This window comes from Capricornis sumatraensis, chromosome 6, assembly GCF_032405125.1.
Source record: "Capricornis sumatraensis isolate serow.1 chromosome 6, serow.2, whole genome shotgun sequence".
In the NCBI taxonomy this organism is placed as follows: Eukaryota; Metazoa; Chordata; class Mammalia; order Artiodactyla; family Bovidae; genus Capricornis; species Capricornis sumatraensis.
In genome coordinates, this window is record NC_091074.1 from 104,840,318 (window position 1) to 104,866,221 (window position 25,904).

A 25,904-nucleotide genomic window follows, 5' to 3' on the forward strand; every position below is an offset into this window, starting at 1 on the left:
ACCCGATCGGATGTTCATTGTTTCCTCCTTCCTGTAAAATCAGCTAAAATGGGAAGACTCAAGTGCAAATTTCCATCACAAACGGAAGAAACCTTCACTCTCTCATCCACCCACTCTCTCTCCTCACCTGTGCCCTTTATTTGTATAGATTCTTGCTTTCAACCAAAGAGACTCAGCTCCAGAGAGAGACAAATCATGCACAAAGAGAAAAGAAAATCGCCTCCTGGACCTGAATATTTACTGATGAACTAAACCTTTGGAGAAGGGGAAAAATACGATTCTGTTGCAAAGGGAAAGTAAATGTCCTCCAAATCAACGTGAAAATGGAGACTGAGGGAAGTGAGGTTCGCCTCTATCCTTAACGCAGCTTTGCAAGGATGGTCACAGAGACAGTAAATTATATATCAGACATGGCACTCTGCTTAGAAATTGCAATTCTAAATGTCATGCGTGGTGAGCCTCTCTTGCTCCTCACCGCATAATTCAAGACAATTTGCAAGAGATGACTTCTTTTCTCCGCCATAATATTCTCTTGCTTGTATCCCAAATAAACAACTTTGGTTACTGCTTTAAGCAGTAGCTTCTCCATTTGCCCACACCACTTAAATCAGCAACCCCTTTCCCTGTGTGATCCACATCTCGAGCCCCTAGCCTCATACTTGGCTGAAGATACCCTCTTCGTTCTGGGTCTCTATTCCTTATCTCCCATGTTACTAAAGAGCAAATCAGCACTGCTCCCCTTGTATTGTAGTTTTTCACCATTCTAGATAAAATGGGAATATTTTACATCTTCCTATTTTTCTACTTAATCTTTATCACGATCTACATTTTTTTCAAACTGGTGGCTTTCTTCTGAGAGGGGATTTTTTCTCCCCTTTTTTATTAATCTTCACAGACTCCAATCCAGCCCTCTCCTTATGGAACTGAGAAACCTGGTATTCACATCACTCAACATGGTTGGTTTTGGAGCTTGGTGAAGATTAAAAACACAGTAAGACTTGCGAGCAACCTAGAGGGAATAGAGAGGTTGCTGTTAATGTGTTTCTTCATTGAACAGGGCTCGTGTGTGCATTTGGAAAGAAAGAAAGTGCCTGTTTGAAGATACTGGGGGAAGTGCTGTCTGGATCATTTTATCCTGAGATTTTATAGTAAATTAAGAATGGCCCAAAGTGAAATGTGACATCACTGTAGCTGATCCCAGTAACATCAAATTAATGCCAGCTGCTTCACTAAATAGTAGCCAGGGGAAGAAACTGTCCCTGGGGAGTAAGGCTGGTCTCAGAGAGGAATAAAATGTCCTGGGCAGAAAAACAGAAATGGCTGCACGTTACGAGGTCCAGAGCTGTTTGGTGTTGGCTGAATATTCAGTCCTTTGGATTCCTCTGGCCCTTCAGAATTCCTCTTCTTTTCCCTGCACACGTTAGCTACCGTTAGATGTCCTCAGAAGTAGGTAATGAAGTGGCCTTCTGAAGGTAAAGTATCCAGAAGTCAGCAAAGATTCAGTCAATTGAACCATCGTCAGATTTGGTCAGCTCCTGAGATGTTCTGTACTTGTGTGATTTAATGGACATGAAAGTTGACACAGGGCAGTTTTATAGATTCAAATGATGTGTTTAGGATTCACCTTTAGGGCTTTGTTGTTGTTTAGTCACTGGATCTGGCTCTTTTGCAACCCCATAGACTGTGGGCCGCCAGACTCATCTGTCCATAGGTTTTCCCAGGAAGAGTACTGGAGTGAGTTGCCATTTCCTTCTCCAGGGGATCTTCCAGACCCAGGGATTGAACCTGCGTCTCCTGCAGTGGAAGGTGGATTCTTTACCACTGAGCCTCCAGGGAAGACCTAGAAGCAGTTGGCTTAATAGAATTAAAGTAGTAGCCACTATTAATTTAACAACAATCACAAGTGCTGTGCTGATTACATTCTTTCTAAGTATCATCACAGGCTATGAAATAGGCTATTGGCCCTACTTTCAGTTCATTTGTCACTCTTTGTGACCCCATGGACTGCAGCATGCCAGGCTTCCCTGTCTACCACCAACTCCCAGAGCTTGCTCAAACTCATGTCCATTGAGTCGGTGATGCCATCCAACCATATCATCCTCTCTTGTCCCCTTCTCCTCCTGCCTTCAATTTTTCCCAGCGATAGGGTCTTTTCCAAGTGAGTCAGTTCTTCACATCAGGTGGCCAGGGCATTGGAGCTTCAGGTTCAGTATCAGTCTTTCCAATCAATATTCAGAACTGATTTCCTTTAGGATTGACTGGTTTGATCTCCTTGCTGTCCAAGGGACTCTCAAGAGTCTCCTCCAACACATTTCAGAAAGCATCAATTCTTTGGTGCTCAGCTTTCTTTATGGTCCAACTCTCGCATCCATACATGAATACTGTAAAAACCATAGCTTTGACTATACGGACCTTTGTTGGCCCTACTTTATGGATCAACACACTGAGGTTCAGAGGAATTGAGTTATGTTACAAAGTTACACAGCTTGTCAATGATGGAGCAAGCTTGGTTGACTTCAAAACCTTTACTTCATAGGGGAAAGTGTTCTGTGTGGGTTTTAGGGAAAGGGGAATAAGACTTCAGTTCTGTACATCCATCAGAAGGAGACATTACATTTTGGTAGCAGGGCAGTGTAATGGACAGGAGCATACAGATCTGGCGAGGAATACCATTGCCCTGTTTAATCTCACATGGCAACCTCTCTGAGGCTCTGTTTGCAGTAAAACAGAAGTATCTGAATGTCATGTACTTGACATGAATGTCAAGTATTCAGACCACTTAGGAGGTAGAGTCTACTGTGGGAGACAGCCTATTTACCTTTGACGTACCGGGATAAATACCCTGCTGAATCTCCTAATTTCCTATTGTCTCAAGCTTACCAAGGCAAGTTCCCATAGCTAATTAGGTTTCCTGTGTACTTGATATGGCGTGGTTACTAAAAATGGAAACCTGAATCTGTGAGTGAGTATGTTTGTGTCTGATTTCTGTGTCAGTGTGTCCTGAGTTCAGGAAGTTTGTTCAGCCTGGTGCAGTTCCTTTAAAGACACCGTTGACCCACCCATACTCTGTATACTGATGACCAGATTATGAAACATACAGGGAAGACCCTTCATCTGATCTGCTGTCTGGCCTGCTCCTTTCTCCTGAGATTAGCCTGGCTTTGCTACACAGTCTTCCTTTGAATAATCGAAATATAAAATTTAACAGCAACTACAGTGGTGGCTGCTGTCATTCTCTGAGGGCATTGCATGTGTTAGCTGCTGTGCTGGACACATCATGGACTCTGATTCCTTTAACTTTTGCAAGTCCCTTTGGAGATACTTCTGTTTTACTGGAAACAGACTCAGAGAGGTTTGTCACATGCGTCTAAGCAACTGAATTCCTGCCCAGACCTGTCTGTTCTCAATCACTGTGATGTGAGGCTACTTTTGTCTCAACTTCATCTCTCTCATCTGGGCCAGTGTTTTGCCTTTGGAGTAAAACAGTCTCCCAAGAATAGATAACTTTATATCAGACTGCCATAAGGAAACACTGTCCAACTTGTCTGATTCTCTGAGACTTTCCTATAGGGAGTGTCTCCAAGAGTCTGTTGGGCTCTGGATGTATGGACACATTTGTGTTCTCAGGCCTGGGAATTAGAAGACCAGAACCCAAGTACTGGTGCTTTGTGGTGAGAGATGTGTTGGGTGGCAGGGCAGGAGGACGTGGAAGGGGAAAACCCTCTCTAAATGGCCAGCTTGAATACCTTTCTGGTTTCTCTGTCTTCACTATCTTCCCTCTCATGTTCCCAAAGAATCACAGCCTCAGGCACCAGCTGCCACTGTGTCATTGAAGGAGCCTTCATAGGCTTCCCTGGAGGAGTCATGCATGATGAGTTATGATTTCTCCAATATCAAATTTATTATGATGATGGTGATCATTAATAGCAACCCCTTAGATTTATAAAGCACCTTTCTCCTAACAATCTCTCTCCTAAAGATTGTCTCATTTATCCTTACAGATCCCGAGGGATGTGGAGGCGGCAGTATTATCATTTTTACATTATGGATGGCTATGATCAAGGAGTTTTTATTGCGGTACCTATTTTTATGTGGAACTATGTTAGGTACTACATAAAGAGATCCCACTAGTTCATCAGCTAGTTTTTGAGTTTGCTTTATGTGCCAAGATAACTTTGTGACGTTAATATCATCCCATTTTACAGATGAAGAAATGAAGTCTCAGAGAGGTTGAATGACTTGCTTATCAGCAAGTGTGGATAAATGAATAAAATGCAGTCCCTGAGCTCACCAAGGAGACAGTATTGTAAATAATACGTGGTCGTCGTTTAGCATTTAGCATGTGCCAATTGCTGCGCTGAGAAAAATTTGGGAGTTACCTTTTTTAATTTGTTTTTAACAGCCCTACAAGTTTGCAGTACTTTAGTGATCTCTGATTATCACCATTTAGCAAGGGAGGCATAGAAGAGACTGGGTACGTTGTTCAAAGCCCCACAGCTAGTAAGTGATTGACCTTGAGAGAGAGAAGCGTGGAGCTGGGTTGCCTGTGTTGGATTCTAGTGCCAGTACTTTCTGTGTGATCCTGAGCAAGTTGCTCAACTTTTCTGTGCCTCAGTTTCCTCACTTTTAAAATGGGAATAACTCAAGTATCTACTTCATAGGGTTGTTAAGAGGATCAAATGAATTTTTATATGTGTATCTATATAAAATGTTTATTATATATATCTTAGAATTCAGTCTTGCATATGTCAGCTATGAGTAGTTGGGATTCACATCCAGATGTTCTGACGCTAGAACTATCATGCTGTTCTACTCCAGAAATAATTCTTCCAGGGACGGAAGCAGGAACATTTGAGTTTCTGAAGGACTAATAGAGGCTTGGCTCTTGTTAGTCTAGTTCCGGTTCAGTCGATGGAGAGCCACAGGGAATGTCTCAGTGTCAGGAGGTAGAGTTGCTTTCTTTAACCCTTTATGATTCACCCAAGAAGGGGCTGCAGGGCCTAGGCAACTGTATTTACTCTGCAAGAGGCCATTTATTTCCGTATAAAGATACATGGAAATTCTGCCAGTCATGAAGGTTGTCATCCACCCTCTAATTATTGAAAGATTTTTTTTTTCTTGAGAATCCAAAATTTTACTTGACCACCTATTGACAAACTGATTTTTCTTTGAAGTATTATGAACATGGGCCAGTCTCTTCATTACAAACAAAAAGTCACAGCAAATGCTGCATTACTTTCAGTATATAGCAGAACTATTTAAATATGGAAAGCTTAAATTGCCTCCAACTAAACTTTTCAACTAAATCCTTAAGAATTCCTTTTAAAAGATATCAAATATTTTATCTTTCTTTTGAATCCATGAAATCTATTTCAATTAACAAGATCCTATTGTTTTCCAACACAGTTCAACAGAAGTTTGCTAGTGTTATGTGTGTAGTGAACTCTATCTACTTGAAGCAGAAATATAATCTATGTTGATTTTTAGGGTAGGCAGATTTAGAAGCACTTAGCAAATTAGTACCAATACTGAAAATGAGAAAAGATAAGAATGATGTCCAATCAATATTTTTATTGGAAAAAACCTTATATGGTACAGCTGGACTATTTAAGTCCTATGTAGACAAGAGATAATCATAAAATGTATTTTCATTGAAGAATAGATGTTTCTTAATAATTACTATTTGTAAAGCATAATCCAGCAAGTAAAGCATAGTTATCGCCAAGTTACAGATGGTGGGATTTGAGCTTTGAGAGTTTCATATAACTGTCCTAAGGTGGTAGGGCAAGGTTTTGGAACCCCAATTCTACATTCTTAATTATTGTATTATTCATGTTAAGTGGTAAAGACTGGATTTGAACCCAGCTTTTCTGGTTTGACAGCCTATATCATTGTACAGGATCTCACTACTTTTCTAAAAGTGTATCTATTCTGGCTCTCTGATTCTTTGGAGATTGTTGATTGCTATATTTCTTGTATAAGGAAGGCAAACATCCAAGAGATGTAATTTTAAGTTAAGACTTTCATGCTTAATTTGGATCAAATGTCTCTAATCCACACCATTATGGTGCAGCTCGCCATAAACTAAACAAAAATAATTCCAAGTTCCCACTCTTGATGCACTAGTTTAATCAATAGATGATTCATTCATAGTCCAATATAGCTGAAGAAGAGGGACATTCTATTGGCTTTTTAAATATTTGATAATAAAACTTTCATAATCAACCCCTGACTGCTATGTAGAATGTTCGTTTAGTCACTAAGTTGTATCTGACTCTTTTGCAAACTCATACTGTGTACCCGCCAGACTTTTCTGTCCATGGGATTTCCCAGGCATGCATACTGGCGTGGGTTGCCACTTCCTTCTCCAGGGGATCTTCCCAACCCAGATATCGAACCTGCATCTCCTGTGTCTCCTGCATTGCAGACAGGATGTTTACTGCTGACCTACTGGGGAATAGAAATCCTCATTTAATGTATTGCTGTATTTTGAAAGGTACGAAAGAGGTAGCATGATATGTTCAAAAGAATACTGGAGCTCTTCCCTTTGCCCCTGCATTCCTCAAGGGGATTTTGACAGTGGCCTGCAGAGTAGGAGTCGAAAACCACAGGTTTCATCGTCCCTGGGTCTGCCACTCGATAAGTCTCTCAATTTCTCAGAGCTTCCTCCCTTCTCTGGTAAAATGGGGTTGGTCGTCTCTGCCCTGTCTGTCTCCCCAAAAGATAATGAGGACTAAATGAGAGAGCACACACTCTTGTTTAGAGAACTGCAAAGAGCTCCATAAACTTAAAATGTGCTTGTGCTTCTGGCAGGTAGAGGATGCACCTCATCGAAGGAGGTGTGCCTGCCCCTCACGCTCCGCACGTCCCTCCCTTGCGCTTTCTCTTCATACAGTTGTCTGCTTTGCCTTCCTGCCTTTTATCCTCTGCCTCCTCTTCTCCCTCCTGCTGGAGTTTATGACCTAGGCTAATGAGATAAATATGGCTCCTCACATCAAGGGTGGGGAATTAAGGCCTGGTTATAGCCCAATTTAATTTTCATGATCTCTTGAACAAGTGAAGAAATGCCTGGGAAACAGGCTGCTCTTGGCCTGCTGCCGGCCCAGCCCGGGTCGAGGCAGCCGTTACCCACGCGAGCTCATCGCACTCCTGGTAGACATTTCAATTACAAGTCATTACCCTTCCTTCCAGGCCTTCCTCAGTAGCGCAGTACCAGCCGTGGGTCTTGGTCTCAGTTCTGTCACTTAGCGTGCAATCTGGAGTGCGTCCTTTAACTACTGTAAGCCTTAATTTCCTTACTTATAAAATGGGGTTATTAATGATACCTGCCCTACTTTTCACACAGGACTGTTTTAAAAAATTGCATTAAAGCAGAAAAGTGAAGGTGATGCAAATTGGTAAGTTCTCTAAGTATACATATTATTTAAGTAGCGTGCCTGGCCATCCACATTTTTGCAAATTAATCCAAGTAAATATTTTCATGAATATTTTTGGATAGCATGTTTGTTTTTTTCCAAGGTCTCCTATGATTCTCTGAGATATGGAGAAGGCACTTTTGCAAGACCTGTAATAAGAATTTAATAGGTGTAAAATATCATATATCCCATATAGGAAGTACTAGATCTGCATGCTTCTTATAGAAGTTAGAATTCTATCCAAACTTGTTTCCCTACTACGCAACCGAGGACTCTGTCCGTTTTCGGAATCATGAGAGCCTTGGGGATATACCTTTCTTCCTGTCTTTGGCTTCCCAACTTTATCGGGATTTCTCTGTGCTAACATCAAAGATCAATGATCACAGATCGTCAAAGCAAATATGGTAATAAGGAAAATCTGAAATATTGCGAGAATTTCCAAAGCATGTCACAGGGAGATATGAACTAAGGAAAGTCTCTTGGAAAAATGGCACAGAGTCAGGCTTTACTCTGATTGAGGATTGCTGCAAATCTTCAATTTGTAAAAAGGAAAAGAAAAAAGAAAAAGAAAATCAGTATTTGTGAAGTGCAATAAAATGAGGCATGCTGGTATTCACTGAGTGTAGCAAATGTCTAAATTGCCTCTCCAGGACCCATCTCATCTCTTGTGTGTGTGGACACAGGCTCTATCTCCCAAGTTGCTTGGCCAATGTGTTCTTGAATTCATGAGATAATTCCTTTGCAACTTGTTTTTTTCTGCCAATGAAAGATAACCTGAACTAATTTCACTAATGGTCGTCATGTTGTCTCTCTTCTTTTCTGTCTTACACTGTTTAAAGTTGAAGAGTCGCTTGCCATACTCCCTGGGTCCTCTAGGGCCTCTTTGCTCACACAGTTCTCAGTACTACCCCTCTATATTTCAGAAAACTGTTTTTTGTTTTTTTTTTTTAAGAGAAATTTTAGCTTCACAGCAAAATTGAGAGGAAAGAGATTTCCTACATTCCCCCGGCCCCTATACATGTGTAGCCTCCTCCACTAGAGTGGTATGTTTGTTATAATTGATGAACCTGTCTTGACACATTATAATCACCCAAAATCTATAGTTTAACATTGGTGTCCTGTAGTCTGTGGGTTTGGAAAAATGTATAATAACACGTACCTACAGTAACATACAGAGTATTTTACTGCCCTAAAAATCCTCAGTACTCTACCTTTTGATTCTTCCCTCTATTCCCAACCCCTGGAAACCACTGATAATATGTTGTGTATATATATATGTGTGTATATATATGTGTGTGTGTATATATATATATATATAAACTATTCCTACCGTTATGCCTTTTCCAGAATATCAGATGGTTGGAGTCAAACAGTATGTAGCCTTTTCAGATTGACTTCCTTCACTTGTGCATTTAAGGTTCCTTCACATCTTTTCATGGCTGGAGAGTTCAATTCTTTTTAATCTTGAATGATTGTATTTGTCCATCTTGCTACTATAGGACATCTTGATTTCTTGATTCCTTCTAAGTTTTTGCAATATGAATAAACTTACTGTAAACATCCATGTTCAGGTTTTTATGTAGACATGACTTTCAACTCCTTTGGGTAAATACCAAGGAACACACTTGCTGAATCGTAGGGGAAGAGTATGTTTTAATTTTGTAAGAAATCATCAAGCTGTATTCCAAATAGACAGTACCATTTTGCCTTTCCTACCAGCATTGAATGAGAGTTCCTGTTGCTCCCCATCTTAGACAGCATTTGTTGTCAGTGTTCCAGATTTGACAGTTCTCTTGTGTATGGTGATATCTCATTGTTTCAATTTACATTTCTTTTGAGATGCTGCTGAGAATCTTTTCATCTTTTTAATTTGGCATCTGTATATCTTCTTTGGTGAGATATCTGTTAAGGTCTTTGGCCCATTTTTAAATTGAATTGTTTTCTTACTGTTGAACTTTAAGTGTTCTTCATATATTTCAGGTAACAGTCATTTTCATATATATCTTTGCAAACATCTTCTACTCTGGGGCTTCCCTTGTGGCTCAGCTGGTAAAGAATCCACCTGCAATGTGGGAGACCTGGGTTTGATCCCTGGGTTGGGAAGATCCTCTGGAGAAGGGAAATGCTACCCATTCCAGTATTCTGACTTGGAGAATTGCATGGACTATATATATAGTCCATGGGGTCACAAAGAGTTGGACATGATTGAGTGACTCTCACTTTGACTTTCTCCTACTCTGTGACTTGTCTTCTTATTATCTTGACATTAGTTTTTTTTAAGAAAAAATGTTTAATTTTGTCTTTAATTAACTTATCAGTTATTTCAATCATGGATCATGCCTTTGGTTTGTATCTAAAAAGTCAATACCATACCCCAGGTAATCTAGGTTTTCTACTATGTTATCTTCTAGGAATTTTATAGTTTGAAATTTGCATTTAAATCTGTGATCCATTTTTTTTATTATTCAGAATCAGAATACTTATTTACTAATTTTTATTTGTACTCTGACTTTTTCTTTTTTAAGTTTATTTATTTATTTTAATTGGAGGCTTATTACTTTACAATATTGTAGTATAAATCTGTGATCCATTTTTGAGTTAGCTGTTTTGAAGGACGTAAAGTCTGGTTAGATTCTTTTTTTCCTTTTGCATGTTGATAGCTCGTTGTTTCAACACCATTAATTAAAAAGTCTTTGTTCCTTTATCAAAGATCAGTGACTAAAAGTTTAAACTGATCTGCTTTTGGATGCTCTATTCTGTTCCATTGCTGTTTGCCTATTCTTTTATTAATGCTACATTATTTTGATTAGTCTCAATTTATAGTGAGTTGTGATATCGAGTGGTGTCAGTTTTCTAACTGAGGTCTTCTTCAATATTGTGTTGACTGTACTGTAAGTCTTTTGCCTCTTCCTGGAAACTTTAGGGTCAGTTTGTCAATATCCACAAAATAAGTAGCTAGAATTGTGATTGGAATTGCTTTGAATTTATAGATTAAGTTGGAAAGAACTGACATCTTAACATTATCAGTCTTCCTACGTGTGAACATGCAATATCTCTGTACTTATTAAATTAATTATATTGTATTTTTAAGTTCCTTTTGCTCATTGCTGGTATGTAAGAAGGCAATTGACTTTTGTGTATTAACTTTGTACATTGCACTAATTAGTTCCAGAAGATTTTTTTGTAGATTTTTTTTTCTACACAGATGATTATGTCATCTGTGAATGTCATCAGTTTTATGTTTTCCTTCCTGATCTGTGTACCTTTTAATTTCTTTTTCTTATTTATTAAATTGACAAGGATTCTGGGATGATATTGAAAAGGAGTGGTGATAGGGGAGTTCCTTGTGTCATACCTGATCTTAGTGGGAAAGCTTAGAGTTTATTATTAAGTGGGATCTTAGCTGTACATTTTTGGTAGATTTTTTTTTAATCAAGTTGAGGAAGTACTTCATTACTAGTTTATTGAAAGCTTTTAAAAAATCATGAATGGGTTTTAGACTTTTTCCAAACACTTTCTGATCATGTGATTTTTTTTTCTTTTTAAACTTTGATGTGATGGCTCCCCTTTTATATTGTTAGTAATAAATGCAGTTTTATTATATCTATATTATTTAAATTATATTATTGATAAGTTCTCCTCCTCTCTCTGTCCTCTAAATGTTTTCATCTTCCTGAATCCTGTCCTCAACCCTCTATTTAAATATATTCACTTGCTGCTGCTGCTGCTAAGTCGTTTCAGTCATGTCTGACTCTGTGTGACCCCAGAGAAGGCAGCCCACCAGGCTCTGCCGCCCCTGGGATTCTCCAGGCAAGAACACTGGAGTGGGTTGCCATTTCCTTCTCCAGTGCATGAAAGTGAAAAGTGAAAGGGAAGTCGCTCAGTCGTGTCCAACTCTTAGCGACCCCATGGACTGCAGCCTACCAGGCTCCTCTGTCCATGGATTTTCCAGGCAAGAATACAGGAGTGGGGTGCCATTGCCTTCTCCGATTCACTTCCTAGATGATCTCAAATAGTCTCAAGGCTTACTTATCATGCATAACCCAGAGAAAGGGATACTAGAAGCATAGTGACCTGAGAATAACTTTAGTTCTTTCTCCTCTAGTTCCAAGTAAACTTAGGTTTGAGTCAACTAGGTGTCATGATCTCTCTGTCTGGGTGTGGATAAAGGCCTCAGGCTTTGCTGAGGTCGCAGAGAGAGAACTGGATGCGACTTTCTAAGTGTTGGGCAATCACTGGAGAGAGCATCAAAGACCAAGGATGAGGAGAGGAGAGTGTTGGTTCTGCGGAGAGACTGGTATTCAGAGATCCTAAGATGTTAGAAGAAATCTAGTGCCAACTCTTAGGAGTATGCTCATTTTCCATCATGTAAAACGGTGAGAGGGAGTTGGATGACTGGCCTGAATCTTGTCTTCTCTCTGGGGTGGAAGAATTCAGGTAGAATGTATAGTAGACAAGCTTCCCCAGTAGCTTCCTTGGGGGTTGATATCCCACTCTTAAACCACAGACCCACAGTTTTACCTTCTTACAGATTCTCATAATTAAGAATATAATGGCATTTAGGTTTGATGGACCCCAACGGCCAGAAAGGAGGAGAAGAGAATTAGAATGAACAATTAGGATGCAAAAATGGTGAAATAAATCTACTGGAGGAGATGGATGTCCATCTGAATGAGAGAGAGAGTGCATGATGGGGACCAATTAAAATATAGCTTTCTTAGGTTTAATAACTTAAATTTTTAGCTAAAATTTTGAGTTTAAGGAAAGGATGATTCATGTTAAAACCCAGATTAATGATCTGGAGAAGCAAATACAAGAGTCTTTTAAACTATTTTCTTGGTTTGGCTCTTCCTACCCAACTCAGTCACCTCAAATCAGAAACTAAGGCAAGGACTGGGGTGCAGACAGTGTGTTTTGGAGATGATTTCTGGAAGCAGGAGTTAGATGATGGGGAATGAGACAGGGAAAAGTAAAATCCATTGTAAGGACACATTCTTGAAACCACTGCTAAGGGTGTGCATGCGTGCTAAGTTGCTTCAGTCGTGTCCGACTCTTAGCGACCCTATGGGCTGTAGCCTGCCAGGCTCCTCTGTCTGTGGGATTCTCCAGACAAGAATACTGGAGTGGGTTGCCATGCCTTTCTCCAGGGGATCTTCCCAACCCAGAGATGGAACCCCTGTCTCTTATGTCTTCTGCATTGGAAGGAAGGTTCTTTATCACTAGAGCCACTTGGGAAGCCCTTGCTAAGAGAAACATGACTCAATTTCACTGGGATCTCCTGAGAAACATCCAGAATGCTTCCTAGAATTGAGCCCCTGAAGGATGGAAGGCTGGAGCATTTATCTACTGTCTCTCAGTCTCCACTGATTGGGGGATGCTCCTGGGAATGTTCAGTTTGGTTCAGTTGCTCAGTCGTGTCTAGCTCTTTGCAACCCCATGGACTGCAGCACGCCAGGCTTCCCCTTCCATCACCAACTCCTGAAGCTTGCTCAAACTCATGTCCATCGAGTTGGTGATACCATCCAACCATCTCATCCTTTGTTGTCCCCTTCTCCTCAGGCCTTCAATCTTTCACAACATCACGGTCTTTTCCAAGGCGTCAGTTCTTCATGTCAGGGGGCCAAACAATTGGAGTTTCAGCCTCAGTGTCAGTCCTTCCAATGAATATTCAGGACTGATTTCCTTTAGGGTTGACTGGTTTGATCTCTTGCAGTCCAAGAGACTCTCGAGTGTCTTCTCCAACACCGCAGTTCAAAAGCATCAATTCATCAGCACTCAGCTTTCTTTATAGTCCAACTCTCACATCCATACCTGACTACTGGAAAAACCATAACTTTGACTAGGTGGACCTTTGTCAGCAAAGTAATGTCTCTGCTTTTTAATATGCTATCTAGATTTGTCATAGCTTTTCTTCCAAGGAGTAAGCGTCTTTTAATTTCATGGCTACAGTCACCATCTGCAGTGATTTTGGAGCCCAAGAAGATAAAATCGCTCATGTTTCCATTGTTTCCCCATTTATTTGCCATGAAGCGATGGGACTGGATGCCATAATCTTTGTTTTTCGAATATTGAGTTTTAAGCCAGCTTTTTCACTATCCTCTTTTACCCTCATCAAGAGGCTCTTTAGTTCCTCTTCACTTTCTGCTAAAAAGGTGGTGTCATCTGCGTATCTGAGGTTATTAATATTTCTCTGAGCAATCTTGATTCCAGCTTGTGCTTCATCCAGCCTAGCATTTCTCATGATGTACCCTGAAGATAAGTAAATAAGCAGGGTTACAATATACAGCTTTGATGTACTCCTTTCCAAATTTGGAACCAGTCTGTTGTTCCATGTCTGGTTCTAACTGTTGCTTTTTGACCTGCATACAGATTTCTCAGGAGGCAGGTAAGGTGGTCTGGTATTCCCATCTCTTTAAGAATTTTCCACAGTTTGTTGTGATCTACACAGTCATAGGCTTTGACGTGATCAGTAAAGTAGATGTTTTTCTGGTATTCTGCTTTTTCGATGATCCAGCAGATGTTGGCAATTTGATCTCCATTGATTGAGGGATACCCCTGGGAATATTACCTCTATTGTATTTCAAGACGTGGGCAGTGGTTGAAGTGGACAGCTAGCTGTCAGCACAAGGCAAGTCGAGCACCCGTGAAACTGTACATTGGAGCTGCAGCAGACACCAGAGATTGGTCAGGTGGATGTGAAGCAGGGCACCAGTCATATCTGTTACAAATACTACAGCAGAAAGATAAAAATAAGGAAATCTTAAAAAGAAAGTTACTGGGGCAGAGATTCAGGGCACCAAACATGTAAATATATGATGTTGTGGAAGGAAAAATATAGATAGAGAAGAAGCAGTAAGTAAAAACAACCCTTGATTACCAACTTGCTATTTTATGCTTTTAAGATATTGATAACTTCAGGCGTTCCATATGAGTGAGAACATTTGGTGTTTGTCCTTTTGTGACTGGCTTATTTTGCTTAGCTTAATATCCTTGAGTTTGTTAACATGTGATAGGATTTCCTTCTTCTCAAGGCTGCATATTATTTCTTTGTTTATGTATACCACGTTTTCTTTATACATTCATGTGCTGATGGAAATTTGGGTTGCTTCCTAATCTTGGCTGTTGAGAATAGTGTTGCAATAAATATGGGTGTGCAAATACCTGATACCTTATTTTGAATTCTTTTGCATATATGCCCAGAAGTGGGATTGTTGGATCATATGGTAATTCTATTTTAAAATTTTTGAAGAATCTCCATACTTAGGTTTTTCACAGCGACTGCACCGTCTTACATTCTCTACATCCTTGCCAGCACTTATTTTGTGTTCTTTTGATTGTGACCTTCCTGATGGTTGTGATATTCTATGATTTTGACTTGCATTTTCCTACTGATAAGTGATGTTGAGAAATATAAATTTTTGTTGAACAGGTGAATGAATATTGATCCTACACAGGGCTCCCTTAGAAGGCTACCGCCATTTCTGCTTCCTCCCTCGTATTGAATGAACTCAGCATTCTGGGATTTGGTGTCAGACCAGTCATAGAGATTAAAGAGCATCCCGGCTGAGCTTGGTAGTCAAGACCTCCCTTCTGGGGTGGGTGTGCAGCAAGCACAATAAAATGTTTTGAATTCTGTGTAGTCATTGTTTCTGTGTGTTCTTTTCAGCCTGGAATAAGAGATCAAGCAGTAATTGTTAGACTAGAGGGCAGAATTCAGCTGCCTCCAGGAAAGGGTTTTGACTGGGCAGGGTCATAGAGGGTACCAAACCCTACCTATTCTTTTTGAGGGTCAGAGATGGCTTCTAGGCACAGTGTGGGGTCTGAATTGCAAGCCAGGATGTCTCCAGTAAGGCAGGGCTTGCTAGGTTAGTATGATCATGGGAAAGATTGATTTCCAAGCTGGGATGAATTCTTTTTTTCCTTTCTGACATTTCTCTCTTCTTTGTGCTCAAAGTAGGATTTATGAAAAATTATTTCTATGACTGGTAAAGCTAGAGCTGGGGGAAGGTCATGTCACCAGAGTTGAATAAAGTGGTCAAACTGAAAAATAGCTTCAGCCTAGAAACTGGGGAATGGAAAAAATTCTCAAGTGGCCTGAAAGTCAGAAGGTTTATGTTCCATACCAGTTCTGGCACTAAATTGTTGGTCATTTCAGGGTTTCTTTCTTTTTTTTTTTTATGAAATGAGGAGGAAGGACAGTTTAATCTTAAAAGATCTGTCAATTCTGAAAAAAAATCAACAATTCAGCATTTGATGATTCTTTTCAATTTAGTGAGTATTTGTCAAGAGTCTTCCATGGGGACTGTGCTAAGTGAAAAAGAGAGAAGAGGAAAAATATATAGTCTCTGCCTTAAGAAGCTTTTGGTCTAGTGAGGGAGGCAGGCAGGTATACTGGCAGGTAAATGAGCAGCTAAGGACATGCTAGATGTTCTTCCGAGGCTCTATGGAATATAGTTGAGAGAACCCGTTAAATCTGTGTGCTGGCGTCAGGGGAAAATACAGGAAGAGGTGCCCTTTGAGTTGAGATCTTTAAGGAGGACTTTGATGGAGAAGAGAGGAATAAAAGTCCTGGGTGAGGGATGAACATTTTCATTATCAAAGAAGCATGATGATCCATAGATAAGTCAGGGTTAGAGTTTAATTCATTATAGGATATGAGTTCTTGAGATGCGGGTAGGCTGAAAGGGTAGATTGGGGGTTCAATTGATAAAGAACTTGAAGACCAATATCTTTTTTCCTTTGGATATTTGTAGTTTATTAGTTAGGAATGTTTTAGGCCACAAGTAACAGACAATCCAGCTCACAGTGGTTTAAGTGCAGAGACATTTAATTTTCCATGCAGTTTGATATAGCATCTCAACAATGTCTTCAAAGGCTGAAGGTCTTCCTATTATTTCTTTTGCATCCTCACCATGCTGACCTTCCATTCATAGGCTTTTTGCATCATAGTCGTATATAGTCAATGTAACATTAGCTGCTATAATAGAAAACTCCCCCAGTTTTAAGTGTCTTAATACAGCAGAAGTTTATATCTCCCCTTCTATAAAGTCCAAAACAGGTTTCATAATAAGCAGGTGGCTTTTATTCAGATAGTTTTCATCTTCTTCACCAGCTGCAGTATATACTCAAAGACAAATGTACTTACTTGCCTCAAGCTGGGAGGAGGAAAGAATATGAAGGACCATATATGCTTTTGAATGTGCCAGTGCTGAAAGTGTTGTACAGTATTTTGCCCTGTATTTTACTGAGTAGAACTCAGTTATACCTAACTGCAAAGGAAGATGGGAAATGAAGAGCATCAGTGAGCCTCAGAAGAAGAGGAGATATGTTGGCTGGTCAGCTAGCAGACTCTGTCATGTGTTACAGTGTGGATAATGCTAAGTACTGCCTCTTACATAATCACTTTCAAGTGGGAAGAAAGATGAAGGTGCAGTGCGAGAAACCCCTCCTTTTGGATTTATATCAATTTTCTTAGAAATTTTCAAGATGACTTCCCTCTTACATCTCCCTGATCTAAACTATGTCACATGTTCACCCTTAGTTGGCTACTGTGAGGTTAGAAAAATAAGCATCAGAATGGGTCGTGATTTTTTAAAATTAATTCTTATTGGAATATAGTTGTTTGGCAGTGTTGTGTGAGTTTCCACTGTGCAGCAAAATGAATCAGTCATACGCATACATACATCCCCTCCCTTTTGGACTGCCTTCACATTCAAGGTCATATCCCATTGATGGTGCGGGATATCCCAACATATCCCACTCAGGTCACCACAGTGCATTAAGTGGTGTTCCCTGTTCTATACATAGCACAGTATATTCTCACTGGTTATGTACTGTATGCGTTGTATAGATAGTTGTATTTGTGTCAGTTCCAATCTCCCTATTCTTCCTGCTCCTTCCTTTCCCCCTTGGTATCTATATATCTGTGTCTCTATTTCTGCTTTGCAAATAAGATCATTCATACCGTTTTTCTAGATTCCACATGTTTGCATTAGCAAGCATTACTTGCTTTTCTCTCTTTGACTTCACTCTGTTTGACAGTCTCTTGATTCATCTACTTTGGTGATTAATGCAGGTTATTTTGAATTGTATTCTGGATTTTGGGAGAGATGTGCTCGTTAGACATATCCAGTGTGTTAAGATCTATCCAATGCTTGAATAAAATCTGGATTTGGTTAGCCAGGAAAGAATGGAGGTTAAACAGTCAACCAATATCTAGCAAGGAAGCCAAAGAGATATTTAAGTAGAGGACTGACATCTGATTTGTGGTTTAGGGTGGTCTTTCTGGAAAATAGATTGAGAGAGCCTTCGTATTCTGAGTCATGGGCACCAATTTATCTCATGGAGTGTTAAATTCTAATAAGGTCAGAGAAAAACTTACAGATCACTCAACAAAGTGAATGTCTCAAAACTTTTGCCCTGTGAAGAAAGATCTAAATCTTTGATTCCAGAAATAAAATTTCTTTTTGAATAATTAAAGCCTATGTCATTGTGACTGATGGGCCAGGAAAATGTTTTAACATTTTTTTCATGAAAAAAATGTTTCCTTCTCTTTGAAACCTTGGATATTTTTATTTCTCATGCAGGCTAGGGTCTTCATTTATGAACGTACTTTACCATCTGCAAATGAATAGTATCATTTTTAAATTGTAACGTGACATTCTTTGGGCTCACAAGAATTTTGTCTAACGTCTTCACCTTTCTTTCTTTTTTTACATCTTCACCTTTCTAACAACTTGTATAAGCTTGGGTAAGAATGACATTATCTGTGGGGTTGATCAGCATTTTGTTTTTCTGATGGGTAGGGATGAGCGAGACAGAAAGAAGGTAATCTGAGTTGAAGAGCATTTGTGGTATTTAAGTACAGAACATAGAAAAATATTTAGGAATGTAATCACTCATTAATATATGGATCTTGGATATGTTGTTTAAGCTTCCAAAGCCTCAGTAATGCCTAAAGTTAGTGCTAAATATCCATGATTTCCTCTACATTCAACATCCCCTTGCAGATAGGTTTGACCACATGACTAATTTCAATCAATGACTTGTGAGCAGAACTGATATTGGTCCCTTTAGGTCAAGGCTATTAAGAGCCTATGTATCTTCTTGATCTCTTTCTTCTCCTGTGCTGACATTGGATGTCATGTGTTTCAGATAGCATAGCTAACAGGATGGGGGAAGGCCACTGACCCAACTTTGCACAAGCAATAAATAATCCTAACCAGATAGTACAGGAAGATCATATTTATCCTGTCTGTATAATACAGAACAAAACAAACAAAAAAAACCTTTGAAAATGATAGTTGCTACTATTGGTGAGTTATAATCATAAAAACAGGTAATGCTTTCACTGATATTTTAGTTCATAGGGGTTAATCCTCAACTTAGATACTTGTATTACTAGTTTATTAATGAGTGAATTAATATGTTTAGTTAGGTTCCATGCTGGTCAAGGAGCAAGGCTGTCCTTCAAGCCTTACCTCTGCACACAATGTCCAAGGCCTGTACCATCTATTCAGGGAGCTTACAAATAGCTTGGACAATAGATCCTAGAGTGTTCTTCCTGGAAAATATCAGTGCTAAGTCCTGCCTGACCCTCAGGTTGATAGATTCTTCTTCTGGATGTTTAATTGCCTCTCCTCTTCCCTCTCAGGCCTATTTTCCATCTTCAGGCAAATGTAGTCCTTAGAGGTATGAATGAATGCGTGCCAACACTTCTGTCTTGCATTTAGATCAGGGGTTTCTTTACACCTTCACTTGTGCCTAGGTGAGGGCAGAGTAGGGCAAAAATGGCTCTTAGCTAAGAGAGGGAGAAAGAGAGTGAAGAAATGCATGAACACACATAGATTGTGAATTTGAATTATGCTCTTTATTGTCTTTGACATGATTATTAATAATAAATAGATGAAACATGGGCTGCTGCAAGGTGATGTCATATCAAGAAGGGAATTAACAGAAATTTATTACACGGCTTGCAAGTGTCCTGAACCACTGAAACACTTCTTAGCTACTTCTATCAGAAGTAAACCATAAGCTATGTTTGGGTGTACATAGGTTCCAGTAGAAATGAAGAAGTAGAGCAGCCAACAGTTTCTAGAACAGATTTCTAAAGCTACCTATACTTTATCACTGTCTCTTAATCTCATTTGTAGTAGCCATCTCTGACATGATCCCAATGATCTTTGCTTCTTAGGTCTCATGCCCTTGTGTAATCCCCTCTTCTTGAGTATGACTTAGTTCTAGTGACTTCCTTCTATTCAATAGACTGTGACAAATGTGGCAGTATGTCACTTTCACTTAGGATTACAGAAGATTGTGATGGTCCTCTTGTTAACACACTCTTCCTGGGCCCTCTCATTTGCCCACTCTGGTGAAGTCAGGTGCTACTAAGAGAGGCTCCAATATGGCACTGCAGACTCAGATATGGGGAAGATTAATTCTCTTCTTTTGAGAAATTCATAGTCTACAGAAACAACATAGCATGTGTTTTAATAGAGGTGTATACAAAGGGCTGTGGCAATACAGGTAAGAATCCATTAATTGAAATAATAAATATTGTCAGTAACTATCCATGCAAGTTTTCTGAAAATGATATAGTGCAAAGCAGACTGTCTGAATAGCCTTGAGATGGAGTGTCAGGAAATTGCAGATATACTGAGGCTTGATAATGTTTCAGTTCAGGTCTAAAGAAGTGACCAGCTTGGTGGGTCACGTTGGGGGATGGAAATAACTCAAAAGATGACACAGAACATAGAAGAAGCAAGGAAGGGATCTGAGTAGGATCTAGATAGAAACCCTTATCTAGATCCTGGATGATTTGGAACTCAACAACATGAAGAAATTCATGCATGTTATTTTCTGTTACCATATATTTTATAGCTAAATTCCCCTCAAACCACATTTATAAAACTCTGTGACCTCCTTTTAAAAACCTTTTGCTAAAGCAAAACAAACAGAAAAATATGCAAATCATAATTGTATACAGCTTGATGAATTTTCACAAACTTGAATACACCCATGTGACCAGCACCTGGATAAAAATAGAACTCTACTAGGTCTCCAGAAACTGTCTTCACACTCCCTTCAAGTTCTTTATACATTTTCAAAAAAATTTTATTTTGGATCAAATTTAGACTTACAGAAAAGTTACAAAAAATAGTATAGAAGGTTGCTGTATACCTCTCATTCAATTTCTTCTAATGTTAACCTCTGAGCTAACTGGAACACGTTATCAAAGAGAAACAGGAGCCAACTCAAACTCACTCCTAATGGCCAACCCTTGAATGAATTTGAGCAACAATGACAACCACAAATAAGCAAAACAATAGATTTTAACCCATAGGATAAAAGAAATATCCATGAGTCATATTTATATTAATATAACTAATTGAACAAATAAATAGGAAAGGGCAGCTCTGTAAGTAGAATGCTAATTAGTAGATGTAGTAGAAATGTTGGATATAGAAGGTCATCATTAGGCGAACACAGCACTGATAATTGTGTAAAGCAAGAATCATTCGATTCATAAAAGTAGGAGCAAAGTTAGTATGATGAGCAAGAGTAAAATGAGAAGGAGGACAATTTGCATAGTCTCTAAGAATTTCCTTATAAGATAATTAATGACATGTGAGAAAACAGTAGCTTTCCAAATGGAGAAACCTTATCTTCCAAATAGAGATAGGCATTACCTTAACCTAGTAGTGAAATTGAGCATCTCTAGTAATAAGGCATATTGAAGTCATGGACATCCTGGTGTGATGTACTAGAAGGGCATGGTGTTACTTCTGCAATATTCTTTCCCCCAAATATATGGCCTCAGTTTAATCATCAAAACAGAACCAACTGAACCTGAGAGACTTTCTGCAAAACAGCTGGCCAGCTTTCTTAAAAAGTGTCAAGGTTCTGAAAGACAAAGACTGAAGAATTGTTACAGACTGGAGGAGTCTAAGAAACATGATGACTTAATGCAATACGGGATCCTAAACCAGAGAAAAAGAACAGGAGTGGAAAAACTGGTGACATTCAGGTAAGGTCCGTATAGGAAGTGATATTCATGCACATTTCCCTTTCATGCTTTGGAAGATGAAAGACTAACAGTTTTTAAAAACAACTTTATTTACTTATTTCTGGCCTTCACTGTTGAGCGCCCTTTTCTCTAGTTGCAGTGAGTGGGGGACAGCTTTCTAGTTGCCGTGTATGGGCTTCTCATTGCGGTGGCTTTTGTTGTTGCAGAGCTGGGCTCTAGAGCACTAGCTCGATAGTTGTGGCACGTGGGCTTAGATGCCCAGACCAGGAATTGAACCCATGTCTCCTGCATTGGCTGACAGATTCTTTACCACTGAGCCACCAGGAAAGCCCAGAAATAACAGTTAATATGTGTCTTCTACTTCCTTGGTGCACAGTCCCATTTCCATCTTATAGATGAGGAAACAACACAGACAGATTCAGCTGTGTGCAGTGAGTCACACAGCTGGTGGACTATAAAGTAGGGATCAAGCCTGGGCTGTCTGTTTCCCCAAATCCATGTTGAGCCTCCCTGACTTCTGTCTCTTTCCCACAGTTCTCAGAGGGATTGGCCAGAGCATACTTCCAGGCCCTGAACCTGGCTGACCTACCCAGGTAGCATTCCTTTGTCTTCAAGGCAGGTCCAGAGCCCAGGCCTGCCTTCCTGGCTGGGATGCCCCTCACAGAGGCATTTCTTCTGGAATTCTAAAATAGAAGCTCCGGGCTCTGTCTTCCCACAGAAAATATCGACATCTATATTTATCCCTTTTCCAGAAGCTGAGGAGACCCAGTTCATGCTAATTGCAGTTTACCAAACAAGCTGATTCTTAACCCCATGAATATTTTTGCCACTGAAAGCGCCTACAACTTGTGAAAATGAACACATGGCAAACTGCTCTGCTCTTTTTGCTTCCCACACATGATGATATTTTGTTGCCTCTTAACTCTGCAGTTGCATCCTGGGCACCTCGGATACCTGACCAAGGATTGGTCTGAGCACAGTGTGCTCTTGGGGCTGGTTTATACACAGAAGTTCAGGTGTAGGAGAATCCTGCTGGACTCTGCCGGAAATGAGACTGTCCACTGATTGTTAGGTCATTAGCCCAGGAATTCATTTATTTTATTGTTGTTATTGTTGTTCAGTTGCTAAGTCATGTCTGACTCTTAGTGACCCCATGGACTGCAGCATGCCAGGCCTCCCTGTCCTTCACTATCTCCCTGAGTTTGCTCAGACTCACGTCCATTGAGTCAGTGATGCCATCCAACCATCTCATCCTCTTTTGCCCTTTCTTTCCTTCTGCTCTCAATCTTTCCCAGCATCAGGGTCTTTTCCAATGAGTCGGCTTGTCGCATCAAGTGGCCACAGTATTGGAGCTTCGGCTTTAGCATCAATCCTATATATTCTGTTGACCTTTTGAAAACTGGTTTTAAGTCTTTTCATAATTGCAAAGAGCAAAAAGAAGAGAATAATGAATGCACAGATGTCCATCCCTTAGGTTCAACAATTATCAACATTTTGCTGAATACGCTTTACACATACATAAGCTTGTCACAGACACATGTACATATTTGTTTGCTGGATGATTTTAAAGGAGATTACAGATTTCATGTATGAAGGTTTAAAGGAGCCAGCATGTTACAGGATCTACTGCCCAGAACCTACCTAGGGTTCACCCTTGCTTTTTTTTTTTTTGGCAAGGTTGGGAAGATACTCAGGAATGAGTGGTATTGACTAGCCAACAGGGTGGAGTAAAGATGATGCATTTGGGACTTCCCGAGTGGTCCAGTGGCTAAGACTTGACACTGCCAATGCAGGGGGCCAGGGTTCAATCCCTGGTCAGGGAAGTAAAGCCTACACTCCGCAACTATGGATTTAATATTCCATCGTGGCATCATAAAAAGTAAAACCTGGAATTCTGTTCTATTCTCTGACTCCAGCCTCCCTCTGCTCTTTTTTTCCCCTCTCCTCCAGGCCTTAGTTGAATTAGTGACTTGACCATCAGAATGTGCCCTGTGCTTCCCTACCCAGGATGTCTCCTTCATTTGATCTTTGCTTTTCCTCTTCCACTCTCCACCACCATCTTCCTCCTATCTCTGCTTGTCCAAAGCTTACTCATTTTCCAAGAGTTGGCCCAATGCCATCTCTTTCACAATGCATCTCCCCATTTTTAAGTGTATTCTTTCCCCCCAATATAATATTTTCCCTGCTCTGAACCTCTGTTCATTTAACTAGTGGTGCTTCTCTGTCCCCTACCTCTTTTTATTTTGCCTTTTTAGTTGTTAGTATGACCTATCTTTTCCTCTAGATTATAAGCTTCTAAAGAGTAGCTGCCACACCTTATTGATTTAATTTCTCAGCATGTCTTGTACCTAGGGGTGCTTAATCACTGCATGTATGCATGTGAGCAAAGGCTGCATGTGAGAATTGGACCATAAAGAAGACTGAGTGCCAAAGAATTGATGCTTTTGAACTGTGATGCTGGAGAAGACTCTTGAGAGTCCCTTGGACTGCAAGGAGATCCAACCAGTCAATCCTGAAGGAAATCAACCCTGAATATTCATTGGAAGGACTGATGCTGAAGCTCCAATACTTTGGCCCCCTGATGCAACCAGTTGACTTACTGGAAAAGACCCTGATTCTGGGAAAGACTGAGGGCAGGAGGAGAAGGGGGCAACAGAGGATGAGGTGGTTGGATGGCATCACCAGCTTAATGGACTTGAGTTTGAGTAAATGCTGGGAGATGGTGAAGGACAGGGAAGCCTGGTGTGCTGCAGTCCATGGGATTGCAAAGAGCCTGACATGACTTAGCAACTGAACAACAACAAAGGCTGCATAATGATGGCCTAGCTTATTAATATTCAGAAACCGGTGTAGTCACTTGGGGTCAGCCTTTCTAATGTATCAGTCAGTCTCTGACTTGAATAGCTAGAGAGAGCCAGAGGGTATCAAGACTCCTTTAAGGACTGTGGTCTTTTGGGACAGCCTCAGTAGGCACCACTATCCCTCAGTGCTAATGGATGTCCTTGCGATGTGGCTGTCTGGGACATTGGAGCAAGCGTGAGCATAGAGTGTGCTTGAAGGGCCTGGAGGGCTGGAAGATGACAGGGTTCTTTGGTCTTCATTGACAGGCTAGGTTCTCAATGCAATTAGAAATTTAAAAAAGAGCAAAGAGCCCAATTGATGAAATACAGCCTTCTTTATTCAGATAAGATACAGTTTATATGCTTTACGAGGTTAATGTCCCTTACTCCTGATTACAAAACTCTGATTGGCATATTAATCAGGTTATAAAAGAGAGAGAAGGAAGAACCGCAAAAGAGGCAGCAGCTGCTCGTTTGCTGCCGGATCCATTCAGGATATAAAGTTTCTGCTGAGATATTTATTGTAAAAGAGGGTTTTTTCCCCCCTCCTCTTGCTTTTATTTTTAGCCGGCGTTACCCCAGCGTCTGTTCTACCTCGTGTGAGAAATGTGTTGGAATAGGGGGTGAGAGGAATGTACTTACACGAATTGGGAAGGCTTAGGCAGAGTGTGAGAAGAGAAGGAAGACGTCTTGTTCTCATCAAAGACAGAATCTGGGATGAGGTTGCTTCCCTGTACTTTGCACGCATACTTTCAGATCCCAGAGCTCTGAGTGATAGCTGGGAAAGACATATTTTGTCAGCAACAGTGCCACCTGGTAAATGTCTAATTTTTTTTGCTTGATTACTCTCAGTGATGAGGAAGTCATTATCTTTTAGAGCTGCTGTATTACTTTTAGTTTTTTAATTTAATTTTTATTGGAGTAGAGTTGATGTTGCGTTAGTTTCAGGTGTACAGCAAAGTGATTCAGTTGTATATATATGTATATCCTTTCTTTTTCAGATTCTTTCCCATATAGGTTTTTACAGAATGTTGAGTTCCCGGTGCTATACTATAGGTCCTTGTTAGTTATCCATTTTATATACAGTAGTGTGTATATGTTAATCCCTGCCTCCTAATTTATCATTTCCCCCCATGTTTCCCCTTTGGTAACCGTGAGTTCGGTTTCAAGGTCTGTGAGTCTTGTTTTTGTTTTGTAAATAAGTTCATTTGTATCATTTTTATTTATCCACTTATTTATTTAAGTGATCCCATATGATATTGGTCTTTCTCTGACTGACTTCACTTAGCATGATAAGCTCCAGATTCATTCACATTGCTGCAAATGGCATTATTTCAAAGAGGAAAATAGAGTGGTTTTCTGGATCTTGTTGTGAGGAACAAAACAGCCAGTATAGAGGCCCATCTGTATGCCAGGGAGCATGACCACATCTCTTAGAAAGTTCTTCCATGTTCATAGTTGAAGCTTCCACCCGTCATTCTACCTTTGGTCCAGTGACGCCATGTATTACAGATCTGTTGCCTCTTCAGATATTTAAAGACTTGATCTCTTTGTTGAGAGTTCCCGTCTCCATGTTAAATTTCCCCAATTGTTCCATCAGTTCCTTCCAAGGCATTGTTTTGA